This window comes from Lissotriton vulgaris, chromosome 12 (assembly GCF_964263255.1).
Source record: "Lissotriton vulgaris chromosome 12, aLisVul1.2, whole genome shotgun sequence".
In the NCBI taxonomy this organism is placed as follows: Eukaryota; Metazoa; Chordata; class Amphibia; order Caudata; family Salamandridae; genus Lissotriton; species Lissotriton vulgaris.
The window spans coordinates 720,676,112-720,691,894 of NC_141700.1; the positions used below are offsets into that span (position 1 = coordinate 720,676,112).

The following is a 15,783-nucleotide window of genomic DNA, read 5'->3' on the forward strand; positions in this document are numbered from 1 at the left end:
ACAAATGCATTTTGATTTACAATTGTCTCAGTGTACGGCTCAAATGATGATGATCCGGATGTTTTTGAATTTGTGGACAGAGAACTAGCACTATGGTCAGAGCCTGTGATATGCTGTGGAGATTTTAACATTAATGGCTTAAATGGTTTGTTTGAGAAGCATGGGGGGAGCTACACGGGAAGGAAGAAAAAGGTATATAGATCAGTACAAAATCTTGCTAGACACAATGCATTAAGTGATATGTGGGCCGAAAAAAATCCAATGGGTTCAGGTAGCACATTTTACTCCGCACCACATAAGTCGATAGCTAGATTGGATTATTTTCTTATATCTAGCTCTCTTGTTGGTATTTCCAGTATAGATCGATTCCCCAGGATAGTGTCAGATCACAACCCCCTGGTTTTAAGTATAAAAACCGCTCAAGTCAAAGAGAGAATAAATTCTACCTGGACGTTTGAAAGAGGGTTGCTAAAGGAGGAGGATTACATCATAAGTATGAAAGCATGGATAGTGAATTTCTGGGACATTAATAGATACTCTACATCGGCAGATGTAGTATGGGATAGCTTCAAGGCAGGTATAAGGGGGGAGACACTAAGCTACACAATTGCAAGAAATAGAAGGGAGAAGGAGAAAACAGAAGAAGAGATTAGAATCCTAGCAACAATAGAAGAGGCTTTGGTAGATGCAATTAGTAAGAGGGAACCTCTCGAATCGATATTACTCGAATTGGAAACTCAAAAAGCAGAAACAGGGGTCTCATTAGCGCAGAAGCTAGCTAGGAAGTACCTAGCCAAAAAAGAGTTGTGCTATGAATTCAATGAAAGAGTCGGACACCTCCTGGCAATAAGAACAAGACAAACGCTGGCAGCAGGGGAGATAAAAGAGGTCAGGGATAGCACTGGGGTAATCGTGAATAAGGTTGAGGAGGTACAGGAGGTATTCAGGAGGTACTATGAGGTTTTATACGAGAAAGACGTAAATACGAGTGAGCTTGAGGAAGAAAGTATGGCCTATTTAACTCCAAGACCACAGACAGAATTTAGTATAGAGGAGAGGGACAAATTAGATGAGGTGTTAACTTTTCAGGAGATTGGGGATGCAGTTTCTGATCTTCCAGCAGGCAAAGCAGCAGGACAGGATCAGATACCTGTTGAGTTTTATAAAACTTTCTGGGACGTCATAGGCATAGATTTGTGGGCGATATGTTGTTTGGCACAGGGTGGTAGGATTGTCCCAAAGTCATGGTCTGGTGCAGACATCATTGTGATATTAAAAAAGGACAAACCACCAACAGAACCAGGGTCATATAGACCAATCACTCTACTCAATGCCGATGTGAAGATCTACGCCAAGGCCCTTGCTAATAGACTGAGTAAGATCATTGAGAAAGTGGTGTCCCCGGAACAACATGGGTTCATACCTGGTAAAGGGACTACCCAACATACCAGACAAATGATCACTGTCCTGGATGCAGCAGAGGCCTTGGGAGACCCTGTCGCAGCAATCTTTTTAGATGCCGAGAAGGCCTTTGACAGGGTCTCCTGGGCTTACCTATGGAAAGCGATGGAGTGGGCAGGAATAGGTAAAGGATTTATGGCTGCAATCCAGGCTTTATACAGACAACCTACAGCTAGGATAAGAATAAACAAATCCTTTTCAAAAACGGTACAGATTGGGAGGGGGACAAGACAGGGGTGCCCAGCTTCTCCGTTGTTGTTTGCCATCTATTTGGACCCCTATCTGAGAAGGTTAACAGCGAATTGTAGGATCAGACCTGTCACATTGCATGGGAAAGATTATAAATTATTTGCCTATGCAGATGATGTAGCGATTGTCACTCCAGAGCCAGCGCAAGCACTGACCGAAATTGAAGACGAGGCAAGGAAATTTGGTATATTCTCAGGATACTTAATAAATAGAGTGAAAACACAGATAGTGCAGAATAATTATTCCACCTTTAGTGATATTAGAGTAGTTCAGGAAGCAACATACTTGGGTGTTAAGGTGACGGCCGACTTAGGGAAACTGGTGGAAATAAACATGGGGCCATTATTAGGGAAAGTTAGGAGAAATTTGGAGAGGGTCATTAATTTACATTTGACTTTAATGGGGCGTATTAATTTTATCAAAATGGTCACATTCCCCAAATTTCTATATTTCTTTAGGGCGATCCCTTTACTGTTTGATGGGATATGGTTTAATAAAATAGAAGCAACACTGAACGGGTTAATATGGGCACAAGGAAAGACACGAAGAGCATACAGATTTTTGACACTACCACGGGAAAAGGGAGGGTGGGGGGCACCAGATTTCAGATTTTATTATTGGGCTGCAGTACTGCAGTACTCTAAAGCGCTATTAGGTGGTGGTTCTTCTCACGAGGAAGGGATATGTATAGAGAATGCTTATAAAGCGTTACTAGGGGAAAGGGCTGAGAATGCCCTGGTTAATACAGTAGAGTTTACCTATTTCAAACATACTAGATTTAAGACCTTGGAGGCAGTATATAAAATTTGGAGGGTTATTATGAAGAGAGTAGGGTTAGGCAGATTTAATAGATATCTGAGGCTATACCTAAATGCCGATTTGCCAACAGAAATTTTTTGGGATAACACAATGAAAGCCTGGAATGATAAAGGGGTTAAGAAATTAGGAGATTTGATGGATGGGGAGGGGTTTTTTTTGTTATTCCAAGATATTCAACATAGATTTGAAATACCCGGAAATAACTTCTTTAAATATCTACAAATAAGAAGTTACTTTCACCTAAAACAGGGGGGGCCAGTAGGTATGTCAAGTTGTAGGATTATGGAATATTTAGGGAGCGGCTTAAGGGGCTCAATCAGACAATTATATATAGAACTACAGGAGTATAAAACCGATGACAGGGAGAAATTTAGTAAGAAATGGGTTGAGCAAGTTGGGGCTCACCCGGAAGCTTTGCAAGCCTCCTTAGACTTTGGAAGAACCATACTTTGTTCTGCTACATTGCAAACACAACATTATAAGACTATCTTTTCGCTATACCATACACCAGCTAGAATAGCACAATGGGGGGGTAACACTGGTATAACTTGTCCACGTTGTGACTCATCAAATGCTAATATTACGCACATGTTCTGTCAGTGCCCTCAGTTATGCACACTAAAAATTGCAATAGAGGAGTTTCTTGAGAAATCTTTAAGATTAAAGGTGAAACTTACAGACGAGCTGATAATATTAGGAATTAGTATAGGCGATAACAACAACTACCCCGAATTTGTATTTTTGGCCACAGCAGTTTACAGACTAATTATTGCGAAAGCCTGGAAAGATAAATCTGCACCATTATTTCATATCTGGATGGCAAGGTTACTGCATATATATAATTTGGAGAAAGCCATTTATGATAGGAAAGGCAAAAGGGCAAGAATATTGGGGGGGAAGATATGGCGACCTATAGAAGAGTGGAAGAATAGCAAGACATGAATTGGTTTTTTTCTTTTTCTTTCAGGATTACGTTAGGTTATGAATTATTTTGTTGAATTTCTTTAAATTTCGTTTTACTTTCCTGGCTTTGATTGTATGATAATATATATGACTGTATAATTGTGAGAAAATTCTGTACTGTATATATTGTAATGTAATTTACGGAAAAAATGGGAGAAAATAATAAAAAAAAAAAATAAAAAAAAAAAGAGACACAGAAGATTATACAACTTGACAATTACAGATGCTGAATCATTAGCTGTAGTCAGCGCTAAACCACCCGGGCTGTACCTGAACCTGGAGGAAACAAAGATGCTGCACAGACCAACCCATGCCGGAAATGCTGAGAAGTCACAGACCTGACTTGGATTCGATCTGAGGTTGCTGCAGCCTCAACTCAGAGTTCTAACCACTATACGATCACTTCGAGCTACTTGGACTCTGTATGCAATGGCTGTACCTATATTTTATAGCTGAATCCTTTCTGATTTCAAAACCAGGTACAATTTTCCAGACGGTAATTCTACAAAAGTATTATTCAACACTTTAAATGAACATACAAAAAGTGGTAGTATACACCAGACGAGGCTTCCAGAACTGAACACAGACCCCAGAACTGACCACCAGAAATGTGTCCAATGAAATACGTGGCCACCAGAATAGAGCGCAATGCTCCAGAAGAGGCCTAGAGAACTGGCTCATAATGACAGATATGTTATTCAAACATTCGAAGAGTGGCATCAAACCTCTAGGTCTGGCAGCAAGAACTGGACATGAGGTTTCATATGAGGTGTGCGACGCTTGACTATACTCCATATGAGTCTCCCAGGGAAGACACAATATTTCAGAAGAGACCTCCAGAACTTGATAGAAACTTTAGGTGAAGCCTCCCTAAGTGAACCAAATATCACAGATGTGGCCATCACAACTTGACACAGTGCTATGGGTACATAATGTTTAGCTGGACACAGTAGACAGTGTCATTTTCCAAGCACTCACAATACTTCAGACAAAGCCTCTAGAACTAAACACCAAACGCCAGATGCAGCATTCACAAATGGAAAAACAACACTCAAAATGCACTGGCCAGAACAAAATACAACACTGAAAGTGAGGCCTCCTAAAGCAGTGACAGTACCAGCTGAGACATCTACAACTAGACACAATACTGCAGACAAAGCCTTCAGCACAGAACACCACACTCCACGTGTAGCATTTCATATGAGGTCTGCGACGCTTGACTGTACTCCATGTGAGTCTCCCAGGGAAGACACAATATTTCGGAAGAGACCTCCAGCACTTGATAGAAACTTTAGGTGAAGCCTCCATAAGTGAACCAAATATCGCAGATGGGGCCATCACAACCTGACACAGTGCTATGGGTACATAATTTTTAGCTGGACACAGCAGACAGTGTCATTTTCCAACCACTCACAATACTTCAGACAAAGCCTCTAGAACTGAACACCACACCGCAGAAGCAGCATCTAGAAATGGAAAAACAACACTCAAAATGCACTGGCCAGAACAAAATACAACACTGAAAGTGTGGCCTCCTAAAGCAGTGAAAGTACCAGCTGAGACATCTTGAACTAGACACAATACTGCAGACAAACCTTTCAGCACAGAACACCACTGCAGACAAAGCCTTCTGAACAGAACACTCCACTCCACTCCAGAAATAAAGACAGTCTGCAGGTTCGGGTCCAAAACTGAAAACAACACTCCAAATGCATTAACCAGAAGAAAGCACAACATTGCAAATGTGGGCTCCTAAATCAAAAAAATATACCAGATGAGACATCTACAACAGGTCACAATACTGCAGACACGGCTTCAGTAATAAGACGACATCTGCAGCACTGGACACATTCCAACAGTTGTGGCCTCTGGACATGAGAAAAGACTTCAGATGTTGCCATCTATGTATCAGAGCCAGAGTATCACAGAACATGTGTGTGCGTGTGTGCCCTTGTTTCAGATCGTCTATGTGTGTATTCTTGTGTCAGAGCATGTGTGTCCTGTCAGAGTGTGGGTGTTTTTGTGCGGGAATGTCCACCACAGCAAATGTGTCAGAACGTGTGTGCTTGTGTGTGTAAGAGCATGTGTGTATCAAAACATGTGTGTCACAGCGTGTGTGTCATAGTGCATGTGTATTTAGTTCTCTCTGTAGCTGCGTGGTACTAGTGCTTACACACTGTTATTACTTCACTTGTTTATTAAGTGATAGGGGTGAACAATGCTTTTTACGCCCCACTACTTCTGAACTTCACCAGCCACCACTGCAGGAGTGCAGACCAACTCACCAATGCGTGACTGATTGGCCTCACTGGAGTTTTAAAGGAGGCCCCTCATGAGTGGGCTCTGGGCCCCTGCTCATCTTTTGAAAGCAGAATAAATGCTTGACTTGTGAGACCAGAACATCACTAAGTCTTTTTATCCGTTCGGGGGTGTTTTATCCAATTTTAAATTCAGGATCACAGCACCAGATTTCTTTTATTTTTATTTTTTTATTTTTTTTTATTGCAGGAAAAAGAAAACATCATTAGATTACGTACAAATTTTAGAAACAGAAATATCCAAAAATAAATGTAACCATCAAATACATACAGAGGATGATAATGTACATTCCTTAAAAAAAATAAAAATTAAAATAGATCATTTTAATTGCTGCTGGTACATATAAGTCAAATAAATCAAATAAAAGTACTCCAAATCATTTGCCTTGCTTTCAATGCCTTAGTACCCCTTAACTTAGCCAATGATAGTTCCATTGTGTGTATTTCATTAATAAGATTCCACCACTCCATAATATTGGGTGGTTCCTCCGAGATCCAAGTCCGTGCAATAACCAGCCTGGCACAAGCAAAAGCAATAGAAATCAAGTCTTTATGTTTATGATTGGTATCTTGTATATCTAGCAGTACTAAATGTGCAGAAAGTGCAGGAAATATAATTTGTCTGCTGCTTAGGGCCGCGGTTAATCCTTTCCAGAATGTTGTAAGTTCTGGGCATTGATATAGCATGTGTTCAATGCCGGCGGCTACTAGATTGCATTTGGGACATTTAGTTAGCTCGCTAGAGCCCTTTCCCATGGTCCAGCTAGCAATTCTTTGTGGTGTATAATATATTTGAGTCACCGTTCTATATAATTGAAGCCTTAGACTTGATGTTTGTACCACCAGATTTATCTGTCTAAGCGAGCCAGCAATCTGGCTTGGGTTGATGTTCACACCCAATCGGTTAGTCCATTTGACCGCCATGTTTTCACAGTCTCCTTGCTTGTGGCTACTTAAGTAGGTATAGCTTTTACTAATAAGTGATTTAGTATGTTTCGAGTGGAGGAATTTTAGAGTATCTGAATTTTCTATTTTTCCAATTTTCATGTTATTAACAAAAAAATCTTTCATTTGAATGTATTTAAAATACATAGTATCTCATATTTTGTAAATTAATTTTAGTGCATTAAAGCTCAAAAAACCATCCGAACCAAATAAATCACCTACAGTGCTTATACCGTGCTCCAGCCAAAAAGCTGCCGCACCATCGGAAAAGAAGTCTGGTAACCCTGGATTCCCCCAAATCAGTAACTCTGCATTAAAGAAAGGGATCTTACCAAAAATCGTTATTTGGTCCCAGATTCTTTTAATGTGTCTCGCGGTCTTAAACTTGACTCTCTTAAAGTAGTTGGGGTCATGCACGCGGTACAAGAACTGGTTACTATCTGCTCCCAGCATAAATTGGTGGAATAATAAGGAAGAGACGTTGATTATTAGGCTACGTATACGTTGAAAGAAAGTTGCAAAAAAATATATTTTAAAATCCGGGAAATTTAAACCCCCTTTTTCAATTGGGAGTTTCAAATAAGCCATTGATCTACGAGCTTTTTTATAGCTCCAAATATTCAGGATCACAGCACCAGATTTCTAAGAAAATAAAACATGACTGGATACGAAGGAGGTATATCATCAACCAGTTGCAGGAAAGAGTATCTATGTCCCTAATGCAACAAGAGAAAGCACAACCAATCACATTTGCTGTATTGTATGCTCTATTTAGGCCTGGCTGGGAAAGTAAAAAATGACACCAAGCATCCAGTGTGTATTTTACTTCTAGGGCAAGGTGGGTAGAATTTGAGGGAAAGTTACTGAGTTTTGGAATGCGTGTACTTGGACTTTACTTGAAAAGGCAAACTGTTAAAAAAGTGCATCAAATAAATGAAGGAATATATGATACTGGTAACCCTGCAACAATGAAATTAGAGATGTGTGCTAGTGTACCAATTTGTAGCTGTGTTTTGTTGAATGACCTTTTCATATGAAGTACTTGGTTTTAGCTTCTTTGACTGTTTGGAACAAAGAAGCCTTTCTGCTCTACGAACTACCATTACATTATGAGAAATAAAGAGACGTCCGTGCTGTGCTTTGGCTGCCCAGGGCCACACATGGTGACTGCTGCCTTATGTGGAGGTTTTTTTAAGGTTGACATGAATCCTTTATTTTCAGAGATATAGCTTTTGTGTTATTATCGTTTACTACACTTTTTGAGGCATGATCCTCTGCCCACAAGCCTTTGTTACACTCTCCTCCTTTCTGAGGTTTGTTGCAGTTTCTTGTTGTGTGAGTCTTTGTTACACTTTCCCGGTGCTTGAGATGTTTCTTGTTGTGTGACCCTTTGTTACAGTTTCCACTTGTCTGAGTTTGTTTCTATTGTAGTGTGATACTTTGTTACAATTTCATCTTGTCTGAGATGTCGATGCCATTCCTCTAGCTCACAGCTTTCCAAACTTTTCATGTTGGTGACACACCTTTTTGTGAAAAAAGATGTCAGGGACACGGTAACGTGAGGAAGCACAGCGAGTGAGCCCGAACCACCTATGGTGGGTTCGGGCCCCACACTCCACACACACATACCCCACCCCACACACAATCCCACACACAACCCCCCACAGACACACCACCCCACACACATACACACCCACACACAACCCCCCACACACACACCACCCACACACCCCACACACCCCCACACCTCACCCACACATACCCCACACAACTCCCACCACACACACCCCACACACAACCCAACACACACCACCCCACAGACACCCCACACCCCCACAACCCCCCCACACACACCCCCCCACACACACACACACAACCCCCCCCCACACACACACCCACACACACCCTACACACACACCCCACAACCCCCCCACACACGCACACCCACACACAACCCCACCCACACCCACCCACCCACACACACCCCACACACATCCCACCCCCCCCCCCACACACACCCCACACACCCCCACACACCCCACCCATCCCCACACCCCAACACACACATCCCAACACACACACCCCACCCACACACCCCACCCACACACACCACACAACCCCCCCACACACAACCCAACACACACCACCCCACAGACACACCACCCCCCACACACACACACACAACCCCACACACACACCAGACCCCCACACACACACCCCACATGCACACCACTTAAAAGGTAGGAGTGAGATGCCTGGGAATATTAAATCAAATTGAATAGGCATCATCATTAGCGGGTCACTGATCACCATAAAAAAGTTTGATCCACTCCTAAGGAAGAATCTTTCTGGCACTGAGGAGGACAGAATTGCTGCCTGTGATCATGCAGAGATGCAGAGCTGAGGGGGTGATATTTAAGTAATTGCTTGCAGTGCTAATTGTTCATATTGCACTGGCCCGATAATGGATTATGCATCTTTCACTGGAAATGTAACTGCTGCTGAATTCTAGAAAAGAGACTACATAATTCAACAATACAAGAATGTAATAACATACACAACAGTACCCTGCAAAACAACACCAAAATATAACATAATGGTACTGTTATACGATTGTGTTCTTACTTGTTGCTCTGTTTGTTTGTTGAGTTGTTGGATGGTGTTGTTTTGCAGTTGATTTTTTGAAGTTGTAGAACTTTGGTATGGTATGTTATGGATTGTTGTGTTATAGTGATTTGTATTGTGATATTTTGTGATGCATAAGCAGCTCCCACCCTCAAGGTAGGGTGATAAAGGACCTGGTACAAAAAAGCACCTGTTGTGCCCGTCTGTCCTGATGGATATTAGGGCTGCTATGTGTTTGTTATGCTGGTTTACTTGTCTAACACAATCTGGTCCTGGGCAACAGTTGTTAATTTAAGTGGTAAAGACATCTTCTCAGGCTACCCTGGAGATTGGATCGGGAACTTACCTAAACCGCAGACCCCCCTCCCTTAGCACCTTTGAGACCCTCACGGGTAAGTAGTTGCGCTATATGATTACTGATTGATTGATGGGTGTTTCATAGGCTTATTCAACTAATGCAGGGGAAAGGAGGACAAGGAGTAGGAGCAGTAATGGCAGGAGAAATACTGTGGCTAAGGTGTATTCTGCTGTCCCGGCGTTAGACTTTGCTGTTGCTCCTGAAAGACCATGCCGCTTGGATGATTGATACTGTGAAAAATGAGTTATCAGCAAAAAAATGATGGAAGATGAGAGGGCATAAAGAGTGTACAGAAGACGAAATGCCTCTCCTTCAATCAATTTTTACTCTGCTGCCTCTGAGGAGTATGGCAAGAAGTTCTGATCACAAAACACAGGGCAAGTATGGCCACAAATGTAGCTTCACAACGCTAAACACAACTATCACACTGAGTACTAAGAGCCTGGCGGTCCGCCCAGGACCCCGCTGCTAACTTTCACCCGTGAAGATGGAAAGGGCATTCAGAACAGGGAAGACCAAAACCTCGTCAGCTTCCAAAAACAATCAAACCCATCTCCTCTTTAACACCCGGCGAGCATGAGGTGAACACAGCACATGGCTACCTCGGCTTGCTATAAAACAAAAGCTTGAATGTTCACACTGCAAGAGAGCTGGTTATCAGCCTGGGAGTGATGCGCGTTGGAAATGTCTTCACTTATTTGGTAAGCAGAGTTCTGGGGTTTTATTGAAATGCCTCTAGTGGTTATGGAAAACAGGCTTTTTGGTTTGTAAAGTAGCCTGCTGTTTTAATATTTCATAATGGTTTACAACTGTAATATGTTTTTTGGCTCAGTGCAATCTTTATTTATCCTTCGCCCCCCCCCCCCTCCTCGTGTGTGGCATCCCGGGCCCGCTCACAGCCGCACTCGAGCACTTCACAGGTCGTTAAAGACCTTGGGGCAGATTTATGATGCCCTTGCGCCGCAATTGCATCACTTTTTTTGACACAACTGCGGCGCAACCAATGCGCCCTATTTACAACGTGACGCATATAGGAGATGCGTCATGTTGTAAAGCCCTGAGCCATAAGGAGGCGTTCCTGCGCAGGGGGGTCGTTCCTGCACAGAAACGCCTCTTGAAAGTGGCTGAGTGAAATCTATGAGATTTCACTCAGTCACTTTCAGGCCAATGCTGCATCAAAACCCTGCACCTGCTTGAAGCAGGCGTAGGTCTTGATGCAGCACTATGTAGATGGGGCACCCCCGAGCCTTGCTGGAGCTGCGTCGCGCTTGCGACGCAACTCCAGCAATGCGCCACATTTCCGGAACAGATGCGTCACGCATCTGTGCCGTTTTTGCACCATGGTGCACCGCATTATAAATGCGGCGCACCATGGGTGGCGTAGCTGTGGCGCACTGTGGCACATGTTAACTCGCGCATCCCTCGGGATGCGCCAGTTAACATAAATCTGCCCCCTTGTGCATGTTAATGGGGCTTTGTTGTTGTTTCACCCCTTCTAAGAGCCCCTGCAGCTCGACTCTGCCGATTACGGCTGGGGCGCGACACAGTAATGTGTCGCGCCACACAGTTTGGAAAGCTGTGCTCTAGCTGAATCTTTGTTGCAGTTTTCCATTCTTTAATTCTTTGTCCCACTTTACTCTTGGTTTAGGCTTGGTGAAGTTTCCGGTCGTGTGAGCCTTTGTTACAACTTCTTCTTGCCTGAGATGTTGTTTCTTGTCGTGTGAGCCTTTGTTACAGTTTCCTCTTGCCTGAGATGTTGTTTCTTGTCCTGTGAGCCTTTGTTACAGTTTCCTCTTGCCTGAGATGTTGGTTCTTTTCGTCTGATCCTTTGTTACAGTTCCATGTAGCTGAAACACTATTTGAACTGTGAAATGCATCAATAATGAGGTATCTGTGCCCCCCCCCCGCCTCTAGCCCCAGCTCCACTGGTGCCCCCGAGCGAGGGAAAGGTGCGCCGAGAAGCGTGAGAGGGAGCTAATGAACAGCACAGCAACGAGGCAGCGGAGGGAGGGGAGAGCGAGGCGGAGAATGGAAGAAAAATGTGACTTCCCTGTTAATCTTTCTTTTATAAACACGGTACTCGAATTCCCTGTTTATATCACTACTCTTGTAGCTATGAAGGAGTACGTGTTGATGTCGCTTTCCACAGGGTAGAGGTATGGGCTGTCCTCCAGCAGTCTCTGTGGCGCAATCGGTTAGCGCGGTCGGCTGTTAACCGAAAGGTTGGTGGTTCAAGCCCACCCAGGGACGAATGCTTTAATGCAGAGGACAAATTTTCCTTAAGAAAGGACTGCACTGGAAGCTTCCCTTTCATTTTAACTTGTTACGTGAAATCCTTGTCGTTCTTTCTTTGCTCAGGTTTGAGATCCGAGACCCGATTCGATTCAAAAACTTTATTCGATCATTGATTAATAATCATAAAAGTACATACATACATAAGTAAAAACATGAGGGTACAGCAAATTTTAAGTTACTCACATATCAAAAAAGCATGCTATTCCTCAAGCATATCGATTTTAAAATAAATACAGCAGTAAAAAAACAGATGTCCTGTGAATCAAGTCCAAATAAAAGCACCATGGCCGATACAATAGTGGATACATTGTATTTTTTGAAAAGCGGTTTCAGATATATTTTTCGAAGGTGAAGATAAAGAGGGCATAACAATAAAAAATGCTCCGTACTTTGCTTTGTGGTCCCATCACACGGACAGGGGGCAGTAGTATAGGTCTTCATTACAGGATACGCAACAAGCAAATGGACAATCCCCATCCGTAATCTTGTCAATACATATTGGTGGGATCGGATAGTAACCAATTTAAGGTATCCTGAAAGCCCCATTTCTTCCTTAGTATATCTGTCATAAAAACCATGTGTGGAGAACTGTGCAGTAGCTGCATTACGCTTGACCATGCTAGCCCTCAAAAATTCATGTTTAAGCACACTCTTCGGGATATCTAAAACACAAGAAGGGTTATCACGCACAGTAAGGTTAAAAACATCATTAAATGTTCGAATAATATAGTTAAGCCAAGGGATGCGGGAACATTTGTCCATGTGAAGACAATCTAAAATGATCTTTCTTGTGAAACCAGTCTGTTCCTTAATCCATATAGATCTCCATACTAACAGGGGTCTTAATCTGATCAAGTCAGATAGATGTTCTAGACCAACCTCCTGATGGATCAGCTTTGTTGAGGCAGAAGATGGTAAACACAGGAGTTTTTTGACAAATTTGTTTTCCTCAACCTGGAGCATGTTGTTATTACAATGGCCCCACACTCCTGAGCCATATAGGGCCAGAGCAACACATTTGTGGTGGTATAGGTACAACATGTCTGGTATCCGTCTTGAGCCTAACTTGGATGCAAACTTAAATATGCCAAAAGAACACTTGGCCATTTTGGCTCTTACATTAATCATTTCAGGTATCCACATCCCCCCGCTGTTAAAAGTGATACCCAAATAAGTGAAGTAGTGTGGCTCACTGGTTAGAGGCGGCAGACCCGAGAGCAGAGAACGGCCCGGGACCAGGGTTCGATTCCCGGCGCGGCAGGTTTCTGGACCACGGTCAGCGGACTCGATAATTCTCTCGCCTCGGTGCCCACTCTGATCAGCGATCACACTCGGCAACTCTGGGCATTAGCTTGCCTCATCTTCACTAACGGCCCCACCAGACCGCCGGGGATGCCTGGTCTCACCTTGGAGATACCCATTAAGGGACCATCTCTCAGGGAAGCCAGGAAGGGTTTCGCAGCGGTCGAAGCGCCTTGGGACCCTACGGGTAAGTAGTGCGCTATATAAATGCCTATACAATAACAGAATTTGTCCACCACTTTTATAGTTTGGTTCATAACTGTAAAGGGCCTTAAGTTTTTAATTTTCTTCCCACAGGGCATTATAAAAGTTTTTGAATTATTAATTTTTAATTTTCTCCCTTTAATAAAATCTGCAAATTTATTCATAAGTTTTTGCAACCCAAGAGGGATTTGTGAGAGCAGAACCGCGTCATCCGCGTAAAGCAATATTGGGATGGAAAGGCCGTCAGCAGTCGGTGCATCTGCACTGATGGTCCGTAGTTCCGAGACCCTCTCACAGATGTTGGTGGCCGCGTGCCCCCCACACAGCTGTAAAAAGATGCATCCTGCAATATTACTGCGTTAGGGGGCCTCCACCCCAGGGTCTGCGACGTCATTTTTCTATTTGGGGCTGGCCTTGGAGGGGATGGGTCGTGATAGTACACGAGCTTTCACCCCAGTGACATCACAGGAAACAACTTTAATATTGTGATTTGAGCCTAAATGTTGATCAGATTGGCGCCGAGGAGGCCTTTGGATAGATCGAACGGAGTAAAAGAGATGTTGCCCTCATCACAAGTGGCCGTGATACTCTATTCCACCCTCGCTGTTTCCCACCCCTGCAGGGTCTGCTGAAAGCTCGTGAGACTGAGGGCTCTGCGCATCCTTCCTGCCTTTAAGCTCCACCGCATATTTACGAAGCTTCGAAATGGCCAGTCCACCTGCGTGAAGGGTCTTCCACTGCGCGCGCACATCCTGATGATCTTTTAGTAACTTTTGATTAATTAGGGTTTCTATGGATGAGTTGTTTGACAGACAAAAAGTGCAAACATTTAATGGCTGATGCTTTGTACCTGAGAGTTGTAACTATGCCGATCACGGAAGTGTGTGCGCGAGCCTGGGATGCCCAAAAGACCCCCTAGGGAGAGTCTGTGGCAGGTGTGTTTGGAGAGTACGAGGAGAGAGGAGGTGTAGGGTTAACACGTGTCCTGATGGAGCATGCGTCGTGGCCCTGAGCTCCGCTCTGGATGGTGCAACTGAGGTGCAAAGGCGCGAAAAACACTCCCCATTCCTGAACGTTTTGGAGAATGACATACAGTAGTGTATGGATAGGTTCTCTCTTCATATTGTTCCTGTAAAACCGGTAGAACATGGAGGCCGGTTAGCTCAGTTGGTTAGAGCGTGGTGCTAATAACGCCAAGGTCGCGGGTTCGATCCCCGTACTGGCCAATATGTTATTTTCTACTTTCAATGAAAGTTTATTGCACAGGGAGCACATTTAACACAGAAGCAGGGAAGCAAGCAAAGCAATTAAAAGTTAGAACAGAGGTGAACGCGGTTTTTATTAGTCTCGAAGAATGTCAATCGTGCATCAAAGATCCAATGCAAGTATAATAAATACATACTAATGTTTTTTAATGTGTGTTTGATTTTGGTACAGTAGAATATTTACTCCATTATGTAACATTTCTTAGAACTTCGTGTTTCTAAACATGAAATCGAAAACATTTTTTGTATTGTATTGTAATTTCATTTATGTAGCGCTTACTACCCCTGATGAGGAGTCAAAGCGCTTTTTCGGCGAGTAGCACTCTACTCCGGGACCCATAAAGGATTAGTGTTGAAAATTAGTAAAGTGAAATATGAACGTAGTTTGAGTGGTGGATGTGTAATTCAAAAAGGAAACCAGATATGAAAATCTGGAATAACAAAGTCACCTTAAGGGAGGGGGAGGCGCGGCCGGTGGTCGGTGCTAACAGTAAAGTGCATAATGAGGTCCTCATGTCACCAGTAAAGTAGTACTGACAACTCTCAGGATACACTTAAGGACGACCGTCTCTACCCATATTTAACGGGTAAATGTTTACCCATTAATCTGCACGTGTCTTTTTTTTTATTTAAAACTTTTTATTAAAATATTTAAAAAAGTAGAATATACATTTGCCATTCTTATATACAGTACAAATGTGGTATGCTTCGCCTTTGTGTTCTCCCGAGGAGAGAAAGGAGAAGAAAGAGAAGAAAGAGAGGGGGGGGGGGCTTAGTTGTATGTCCTTGGCTGGGCTCTCGTCAGCTGTGCATCTAGGAGTTCCCACATCTCTTCTTTTGAGTTGTGTTCCTTTGAGAATTTCCCCGTTATGTTGTCCGCTCCTCTGAGAAAGGTGAGCCAGTTCATCCACGTTTTAAAGTTAGCTTTGGCCGTGTTTTTCCAGTTCGTTAGCATTAATTTTAGGGCCGCTGTGAGCAT

The 15,783-nt window shown here is 43.2% G+C and overlaps 2 non-coding genes across 2 annotated transcripts; both read left to right on the plus strand.

The window, feature by feature from the left end:
- Positions 1-11,914: 11,914 nt before the first annotated feature.
- On the plus strand, positions 11,915-11,988 carry TRNAN-GUU (transfer RNA asparagine (anticodon GUU)). The gene has a single exon. It is a non-coding gene; the product is annotated as a tRNA-Asn (tRNA).
- Positions 11,989-14,691: 2,703 nt separating this feature from the next.
- TRNAI-AAU (transfer RNA isoleucine (anticodon AAU)) lies at positions 14,692-14,765 on the plus strand. Its single transcript has one exon. It is a non-coding gene; the product is annotated as a tRNA-Ile (tRNA).
- The last annotated feature ends 1,018 nt before the right edge of the window (positions 14,766-15,783 follow it).